The sequence below is a fragment of the Neophocaena asiaeorientalis genome, unplaced genomic scaffold (assembly GCF_003031525.2).
Source record: "Neophocaena asiaeorientalis asiaeorientalis breed wild unplaced genomic scaffold, Neophocaena_asiaeorientalis_V1.1 scaffold89, whole genome shotgun sequence".
Taxonomy (NCBI): domain Eukaryota; kingdom Metazoa; phylum Chordata; class Mammalia; order Artiodactyla; family Phocoenidae; genus Neophocaena; species Neophocaena asiaeorientalis.
The window spans coordinates 5,095,138-5,104,808 of NW_020172592.1; the positions used below are offsets into that span (position 1 = coordinate 5,095,138).

Below are 9,671 nucleotides of genomic sequence, written 5' to 3' on the forward strand. Positions count from 1 at the left end.
CTGGTTTTGGAATAAGGAAATGTGAGGCCTCCAACTTTGATCTTTTTCAAGATTATTTTGGCTATTCAGGGTACCTTGAAATTTCGTATGAGTTTTAGGATTTTTTTTCTACTTCTGCAAAAAAATGACATTGGGTTTTTTATATGAATTGCATTGAATCTTAACATCGCTTTATGTAATATGCACATTTTACCAATATTAAGTCTCCCAAACCATAAGCACAGGATGTCTCCATTTATTTGTGTCGTCTTTGATCTCTTTTAGCAATGTTTTATAGTTTTCAGTGTACAAGTCTTTCACCTCCTTGATTAAGCTTATTCCTATGTATTTTATCCATTTTGATGCCATAGTAAATGTGATTGTTTTCTTAATTTTCTTTTCACATTAGCCATTATTAGTGTATAGAAATACACCTGATTTTTATATGTTGATTTTGTATCCTGCTACTTTGCTGAAATTACTTATTAATTGTAACAGGGTTCTTTTGTGTGTGTGCATGAAGTCTTTAGGGTTTTCTACATATACGATCATGGAATCTGTGAACAGAGATCACTTTACTTCTTCCTTTTGGAATTGGGTGCCTTTTATTTCTTTTTCTTTTCTAATTGCTCTGGCTAGGACACTCGGTACTAAGTTGAATATGAGTGGTGAGAGGGGGCATTTTTACCTTGTTTTTTTTTTTTTTAATGGACACTTTTAGTCCTAATTGCTTTTCTTAAAATTCATTTATTTAATTTTAATTTTTGGCTGCATTGTGTCTTCATTGCTGCGCATGGGCTTCCTCTAGTTGCGGTGAGTGGGGGCTACTCTTCATTGCAGTGCGCAGGCTTCTCATTGTGGTGGCTTCTCTTTTTGCGGAGCACAGGCTCTAGGCATGCGGACTTCAGTAGTTGTGGCACGTCAGCTCAGTAGTTGTGGCTCACAGGCTGTAGAGCACAGGCTCAGTAATTGTGGCGCACGGGCTTAGTCGCTCCACTTTGCCTTGTTTCTGACCTTAAAGGAAAAACTCAGTCTTTCGTGATTGAATATGATGTTAGTTGTGACCTTTTCATATATGGCTTTTATCATGTTGAGGTAGTTTCCTTCTTTCCCCAGTTTGTTGAGTGTTTTTTTTTTTTTGCGGTACGTGGGCCTCTCACTGTTGTGACCTCTCCCGTTGCGGAGCACAGGCTCTGGACGCACAGGCTCAGCGGCCATGGCTCACGGGCACAGCCGCTCCGCGGCATGTGGGATCTTCCTGGACCGGGGCACTAACGCGCGTCCCCTGCATCAGCAGGCGGACTCCCAACCACTGCACCATCAGGGAAGCCCACTATCTACTCTTTCAATTCTAATTTTAGTTATTTGAATCTTCTAGCTCTTTTTCTTAGCTAATCTAGATAAGGGTTTGTCGATTTTGATGATCTTTTTAAAAGACCATGTCTTAGTCTGCTTGGGCTGCCAAAATAAAATATCATAGAATGGATAGCTTAAAAAACAGATCTTTATTTCTCACAGTTTTGGAGCCTGAAAGTCCATGTCAGGGTGCCAGCATAGTCAGGTTCCGGTGAGAACCCTTTTCCTAGCTTGCAGATAGCTGCCTTCTTCTTGGGTGCTAAGGTGGCCTTTTGTCATGCATGTGCATGAAGAAATAGATTTCTCTCTCCCTCTTCTTACGAGGGCACTAGTCCCATCATGAGGTTCCCACCCTCATGACCTAATTTAAACCTAATTATCTCTCAAAGGCTCCACCTCCAAATACCGTCACTTTGGTGGTCAGGGCTTCAACATATGAATTTAGGTGAGGGGGCACAAACATTCAGTTGGTTTTATTGGTTTTATTGATAATACCAACTCTTGGATTTATTGATTTTTTTTATTGTTTTTCTATTCTTTATTTCATTTACCTCTCCTTTAATCTTTATTGTTTCTTTCCTTCTGCTAAATTTATGTTTAGTTTGTTCTTTTCCTATTTCTTCAAGGTATAAAATTAGATTATTGATTTGAGATCTTTCTTCTTTTTAATGCAAGTGTTTATCTCTATAAAGTTCCCTGTTATCACTGCTTTTGCTGCATCCCGTAAGTTTTGGTATGTTGTATTTTTCATTTGTCTCTAAGTGTTTTCTAAATTCACTTGTGATTTATTCTTTGATCCATTTGTTGTTTAAGAGTATGTTGTTTAATTTCCACATACTTATGTTTTTTCCTTCTGCTGTGGATTTCTAATTTCATTCCATTGTGGTCAGAGATACTTTGTATGATTTCAGTCTTCTTAAATTTGCTAAGACTTGTTTTGTGACCTAACATATGGACTACCTTGGAGAATGTCCATGTGCACTTGAGAAGAATGTGTATTCTGCTATTGTTGGGTGAAGTGTTCTGTATATGTTTCGTTCAATTATTCTATAGTGTTAAGTCCTCTGTTTTCTTATTGATCTTCTGTTTGGCTGTTCTATCCATAACTGAAAGTGGAATATTGAAGTATCCTACTATTATTGTGTTGCTGTCTTTTTCTCCCTTCAGTTCTGTCAATGTTTGCTTCGTATATTAGGGAGTTCTAATGTTAGGTGCATGTATATTATAACTGTTATATCTTCCTGGTGAATTGACCCTGTTATCATCATGCAATGTTCTTCTTTGTCTCATATGTCTATTTTATCTAAGTATGGCCACCTCTGCTCTCTTTAGGTTCCTGTTTGCATGGAATATTTTTTCCATCCTTTCGCTTTTAGCCTATGTGTGTCTTTAGACCTATAGCATGTCTCTGTAGACAGCATATTAGTTGGTTCTTGTTTTTTATCCATTCAACCAATGTGTCTTTTAATTGGTACATTTAATCGATTTACATATAAATTAATTATAGGCAGGAAAGGACTTATATTGCCATTTTGTTTTCTGTATCTTATAAACTTTTTGTCCCTCTCTCCATCCTGCTGCCTTATTTTGCATTTTGCTGATTTTTTTGGTAGTGACATATTTTGATTCCCTTCTCATTTCCCTTTGTGTATAGTCTATAATTTCTCTGTGGTTATCACTGTAATTACATAAAATATTTTAAAGTTACAATAATATGTTTTAAACTGAAAACAACTTTAATCACATTAAAACTCTGCTCCTTTACAGTTCTGCCTCACCCACTTTATGTTATTGAGACATAAATTATCTCTTGTAACATTGCATATTTATTAACATAAATTTATAAGTACTTTCTATGCTTGCTTTTGTTTTCTTAAATCTGTACCAGATTTAAAAGTGATTTATGCACTTACATTACAATACTACATAATTCTAAATTTATCTATATGTTTACTTTTACCAAGGAGTTTTATATTTTTGTATGGTTTTTGTTGCTCTTTATCATCCTTCTGCTTTAACTTGAAGGACTCCCTTCAGTATTTCCTTTTTTCTTCCTAGCCAGTTTGTTTTCTATTGACACCACAATGCTCAGGTCTTGACCGTGTACTTCGATGGTGGTCACAACCATTACTTCCATTGCTGCTGCTTGGTCTTCAGGTTCTCCTCATGCTTGTTGAGCTGGCAGTGCATAGTACATATTTTCCTGGGCTGCAGTTCCAGGGGTTTGTACTTCTTGCCCTTGTAGAATTTCCTGAGGTTCTCTTTCTGAGTCTGGTTAATGGCAGTGAGAACACAGGCAATAGATTTGCAAACAACTCGAATCTTATAGAGTTTGGAAGCTGCACTGCCTGTCACTTTGGAGACATGCAGCTGGGACAGCTCCACTTTCAGGTCATCCATCTGTTTCAGCAGCTCCTCCTTCTTCTAGCCTGAAAGTCTCAAGACTTAATGTTGGCCATGGCTGCACAAGGATGCTTTAAAGTATGAAACAGATGAATGAAGACATCTTCTTTACCCAAAACATTAGTTTATGCTAACAAATATTGCAGGGCTTCCCTGGTGGCGCAGTGGTTGAGAGTCCGCCTGCCGATGCAGGGGACACGGGTTCATGCCCCGGTCCAGGAAGATCCCACATGCCGCGAAGCGGCTGGGCCCGTGAGCCATGGCCACTGAGCCTGCGCGTCTGGAGCCTGTGCTCCACAACGGGAGAAGCCACAACAGTGAGAGGCCCGCATACTGCAAAAAAAAAAAAAAATTATTGCAGAAGAAGAAACTCAATGGGGTCTGACTTCAATAATACTCATCAAAGGTAAATTAATATAACAAAATACCACTTCATGCCCATCAAATTGGCAAAAATCAAAGTCTTACAAGAACAGTGTTAATGAAGATGTAACATTGTGGAGACTCTGGTGAGCTGCTGATAGGAGTATGTATTGGTGCAAGCACTCCAGAGAGCCATTTGGCAATATCTAGTAACTTTGAAGATGATCATCCTCTACAACCTAGAAGTTTTACTCCTCTGCAAGGCCCTTGCTCCTCAAAGCGTGGTCCTAGGACTAGCAATATCAACACCATCTGGAAACTGTGCAGAATCTCAGGCCCCATCCCAAACCTACCAAATCAGAGTCTGCATTTTAACAAGATTCACCAGATGATTATATGCACATGAATATATGAGAAATTACTGCATATGGGAAAAGGAGACATGTATAAAACTTTAAATAGAATTGCTTGTAGTAGCAAAACATTGGAAAAAACCAGAAGTTCATGCCCATGATAACAGATACACTTTGGTATAATAGGACACATCTGTACAACAACTTGAGTTACATGTATAAACAGCCAAGAAAGCACAGGTGCAGAATGATATGTATAATATACCACTGAAAGTACAAAACAATATTATATATTGCTTATGAATTCATAAACATAGTAAAGGAATAACAGCATGAGAATAATAAGCACCAAATTCAGAATAGAGCTTGTTCAGGGTGGGGGAAAAAAAGAATGAGATTTAGGAGGCATATACAGGGGGCTTTATATCTGTGATTTTTTAAAAATTTAAACTTAATATGACAATAGTAAAATTTTATAGAGTGGGTGATGAGTACATAATTATTCATTATATTTTTTCTGTACTTTTCCATGTACTTGAAATAAGTTTACAAATTTTTAAAGGTTTAATTTAGAAAAACAAAAAAAGGAATGCCTTCTTTCCCACCCTAAATTTTGTATTATCGAGTAGCTTTTAGATTTCTGAAGTGATCACTATGAATCAACTAGTTTGTCAAATTGTTTCCAAGTCTTGAATTAAATATTCCACTCTGAAGATTCCATTCATTCAGGTACTGAAGTACAAGGAGTAAGACTACTCTAAAGAACAACTGACTGTGGATGTAGACCATATTATTTTTGCTGCTAATGAAATGTTAAAGGTACACACTCAAATATTTGTGGAGCAAAATGGAAACTACATTTGATTCACTTATTTGGGTAAGAATATGTGTTTGTCTCTCTACTTACGCCAGACAAGGAAGATAATCTAGAATCACTATGATAACCTTGAGGCTCTTTTCTCAACCATATGTTATCAACCAACTGGAAGTCTAGTCTTATTTCCTTGGTGATTTATAACGTAAACAGCATTTATTCCTGTAAGCATTGAAGTGGAGAAATAGAGGAATTCTCTGCCACTGACATTTTTTTATCACAATGGTTGTCAAGCTTTTCCATTTGGAAACCTTCTATTGACTCTATATGATTCACATCTCCCCTACACCAAGAAAAAAAAATTCAAAAGAGGACATGACTTTACTGGAATTATCTATTAATTTAGAAGCTATTCAACTGAGGGACATTTACATAATTCAGTAGAGAAAACATACAGTGCTGTGTAAGAAAAAGTTTGCCTGATTTATAGGAATTGTTGATCATCAATATTAAGGACCCACCAAATGCAAATGTTACACTAAGGATTCAGTCCTAAGACCTATTGAGGTTTGGAAACAGGCTCTGAAGGATTATGGGAAGTTCTAAACAAAGTGTCAAGTCTATCAAGGAGCTCATCATCAAAGATGAAGATGAAGGAGAATAGAATCAAATTCAAACGGGAACATATATACAAAAGCACTGCAGTGAGTATATCAAAATGCTACAGAGTAAGGTTAATGGAGTCACGAGGAGCCATGAGCCTGTGGCAACTTCCCAGAGGAAATGAATTTTAATAGTTTTGAGAGGGAAGTGAAATCATAATGGGAAGGAGAAATAGCTCAAAGGGCCAGAAGTGAGCTTCTAAAGCGAAATAAGCGGAGCCTGGGAAGACTATATTCACTTTATGATATAGAGTTTGAAAAGATTATCTCTTCAGATGATCTAAATGTGAGCTTGGGCAGGTTAACTTTTCTAATCCTCTTATCTGTAGAATAGGTAATATTCACCACCCAGAGATTGTGTGATCAGTAGTGAATGTAACATGCTTAGGAGGGAAATTATGTTCAATAATTCCATTATTCACTAAAATTATGCTTGTTTACTATAGAGAATTCAGACCACACAGAAATACATAAAATGAAAGTTATACTCCATGTTCCCAATAACATTGTCTTTAACATTTTTGTGTGCATTTCTTCCATTTTTATTCCTTATACACATTCGGATAGTTATTATCATTATCGATGCTATCATACTATTTTGCATCTTGTCACTGAACAGAACGTCTTGAAGAACCTTCCATGTCAGTACATATAGATTTACCTCACTGTTTTTTGTTTTTTTAGATAAGTAGATCTATTAATATAGGATGCTTATGAAGGATAGAAGCAGGCAAGCAAGAGAGCTCTGCCCCGAGAACTAAGTGGGCTACATTTTTATAATCAAAGGAAAAGTGGGGAGGGAGAAAAGACCACCTTCTTCCTCTTCCTTTGTAAAGTTATTGCAGGAAACTTGGACACAAGAGGTTGGTCATGTCCCAGGTGAGTCCCTGGGATGGGCCACCAATTCTTTCCTTCGCACAGGAAAGAATTCAAGAGTGAGCCATAATAAACTGAAAGCAGAGATACACATTCCATGGGCAGAATGCGGTCTGTCCCAAAAGGCGAGAGTGGCCCCAGCAGAAACATGCTCCACATACAGGGTGCGAGCCATCTCAAAAGGCAAGAGCGGCTGACCTCACTGTTTTCAAAGTCCATATAGTATTCCACTGTGTGTCCATTGCTTAATTTACTTAACCAGGCCCCTATTTATGGGCCAACAGTCCTTCACTAGGACATTCTAGAACATATATCTTTGCATTGTGGTAGTGTTTTGTAAGAAGCAAAAGTGCTGAGTTGAAAATTTTTCATTTTAATAGAGTTTGTTAAGTTGTTCTTTGAAAAGTCTTATTGATTTATCCCTCTCCACTTTCCTCCCCACCATGTAGGTGCTGAAAACAGAAGACATAACCTATTCGCATTTCAAAGGATAATAGATGATGAATTTTTTGTCATTGAAAATATACAGCAATAATAGCCATGAAGACTGGGAGACTGATCAGCAGCGTTGCCGTAAGTCCCTTCCAGTGAGCCCCTGGACCAGTCCTCTATGGACATTGCCTCAGGTCTTATGTGCTTTTTTTCATCAAAACCAGAGATCCGTATATATATATATAATACATCCATATGCATACATAATCAGATACATTGTTGCTATTATTATTTTGAGCAGACTGATATTTGTTAGCTCAATTAACAGTAAGAAAAATAAAACTTTTCTTTTGCCTTCAAAAAAACAAAAAGAACAATCCAGAGACCCAGAGAGACAGGATTCCCAACTGCTCTGAAGATGCCATCTGCCCTGCAGACCAGTTTTTGTGCTTGACCAAACAGCGGAATCTCATCAAAACAGAAAGGAAAAAAAAAATTTCTTGGCAGAAAGTACCACCTTAGGCAGCTCACTGGTGGGGGCAGAATTGGACAGGGATGGCTTTAAGAAACAACCCTAGCCTTCTAACTGGCCAAGCAGCTTCTAACAAGCTGCTAAAGGAAGAGGAAAATGAAACTCTAAGGGAGAGAGAACTATCCCCAAGTGACTGAGGCACCTCCTGACCTCACATGCTTCCTTATCTAGCTTAGAGCCCATGGCCCATCAGTCAATCACTCTTAAAGATACGTAACTGCAACTCTTCTGCACCCCCTTCCTCCAGGTACTTGCCTGGCCAACCTGAAACCCAGAGAGGCTGTCTCCTGTGACCAACACACCTGCAGGGCAGAGTGGTGCTACAGACAGCTGCGCTGTGAGTCACGATCTACGATCTCGGTGACACTGCCCAGAAATCCACACAGTTCCTCCAGGGGGCTCGGCCAGTACCGAAATGTTAATACTTGATTGCAGTTAATACTTGATTACACTGTTCCCAACTAAGCCGTTCTCCACTGTCGCCTAATCTACCTTCTCTCTGAAAGAATGACCCCCTCCTCATACTTCACAGAGAATTCGAAGCCATCCAAGAAGACATTGGTCATTCTCTTCTGCACTCCAAGTCCAGCCCTTCACACATGCTATCTGACACCACCAGTTATCCACTCCCCCTTCACCGAGTCTCCCATAAATGTCACACATGCTGTAGCATCTCCTCCCTGCTTGGGGGGTGGAGAAACAAATGCAAAATGCTCTCCATCTCATCTTCTCGCCACCACTCCAGCTCTCTACTCCCTGTAACAGCCATGTGTCTTTAAATGTTAGCTTCACTTGATGGCTCCCCTCCTCTGCCCAGTCTCCTCTCACTCTTCAACCCATTTGTCTCCCACCCGCCATTCGCCTGAAACTGTCATTGGTAAGGTCTCACTAAGGCTTCTTTTCAGGCTCCCTTTTCAGGCTCCCTTTTCATCTGACAACATTCCTGCCACAGCTCCAGACTCTACATCTTCTCTGAAAGTCAGTGAAGAAAAAAAGATTCCAAGCAAAATTCTCACAGCCTCTCTGGCTCTGCCCAGTGCTATGTGCCCATCCTGGATCAGTCATGGAATACACAGAGGCTCTTCTGATGTCCTGACCAAACTCTGATACAAAGGTCTCCTTTTTAATGGCTGCATAGTATTCCATTGCGTGAATGTATCATTATTCATTTAACCTCTCCTTTGCTAATGGACATTTGGGTTTTTCTAGCAATTTACTGACATAAATAATGCCAGGAGACACTTTCTTAGACCTTGCCCACCTACATACACACTCATACTCACACAGTTCTTTCTTCACCAAACTCATAGAGCTCATGACTGCTGAATTGTGCTTTTTGTGTTTTTGAGGATCTTTCCATCACACCACCAACATGTCACATTGTATGTTCCTGTGACCACTATGTGGAAGAGAAGGGGGGAGGGGACACTGGAGGCTGCAATGTCTAGACTTTGTCTTCACTGCCTTCAGTTCACTAAATGTAGTCCAGCTGTCAAGAAAGGAGCTCTATGAAGTTTAACCTAAAATTAGAAGAAAAAAAAGCTTCAAATTTCTATGGAAGTCTCAGTTGCCTTCTAATTTCTCTGGGTGACCTGGGGGTGCAGGGGGAGGCAACTTTCTCCTAATCTGTTCTGCCCTGTAGCCTCTGTTTCCACCATAACAGTTCACAGGAACTGTTAAAAACCTTGAAATTTCCCATCCCTTCTTTTGCCATTGTCTAAGAGCTGCTATGACCCAAGCTGCAGAGAGAGCCTCTACCACATCCCTCCAACCTCCATCCTCAAGGAGGTGACAGCACCCCCAGACCAATGCCTGATGTCTTAGCCCTTGTCTTGATCACCTGCTTTGTGGTACTGGCCTTGCCTGTCCCACAATGCCCTTATCCTTCCAACCCATCACTC

At 39.4% G+C, this 9,671-nt stretch overlaps 1 long non-coding RNA gene and 1 pseudogene across 1 annotated transcript; one reads left to right on the top strand and one right to left on the bottom strand.

The window, feature by feature from the left end:
• Window positions 1–3,462: 3,462 nt before the first annotated feature.
• LOC112395353 (60S ribosomal protein L35 pseudogene) lies at window positions 3,463–3,801 on the bottom strand (annotated as a pseudogene).
• A 1,968-nt stretch (window positions 3,802–5,769) lies between these two features.
• On the top strand, window positions 5,770–8,124 carry LOC112395350 (uncharacterized). Its single transcript, XR_003002361.1, has 3 exons — window positions 5,770–5,972; window positions 7,256–7,379; window positions 8,018–8,124. It is a non-coding gene; the product is annotated as an uncharacterized LOC112395350 (long non-coding RNA).
• Window positions 8,125–9,671: the final 1,547 nt, after the last annotated feature.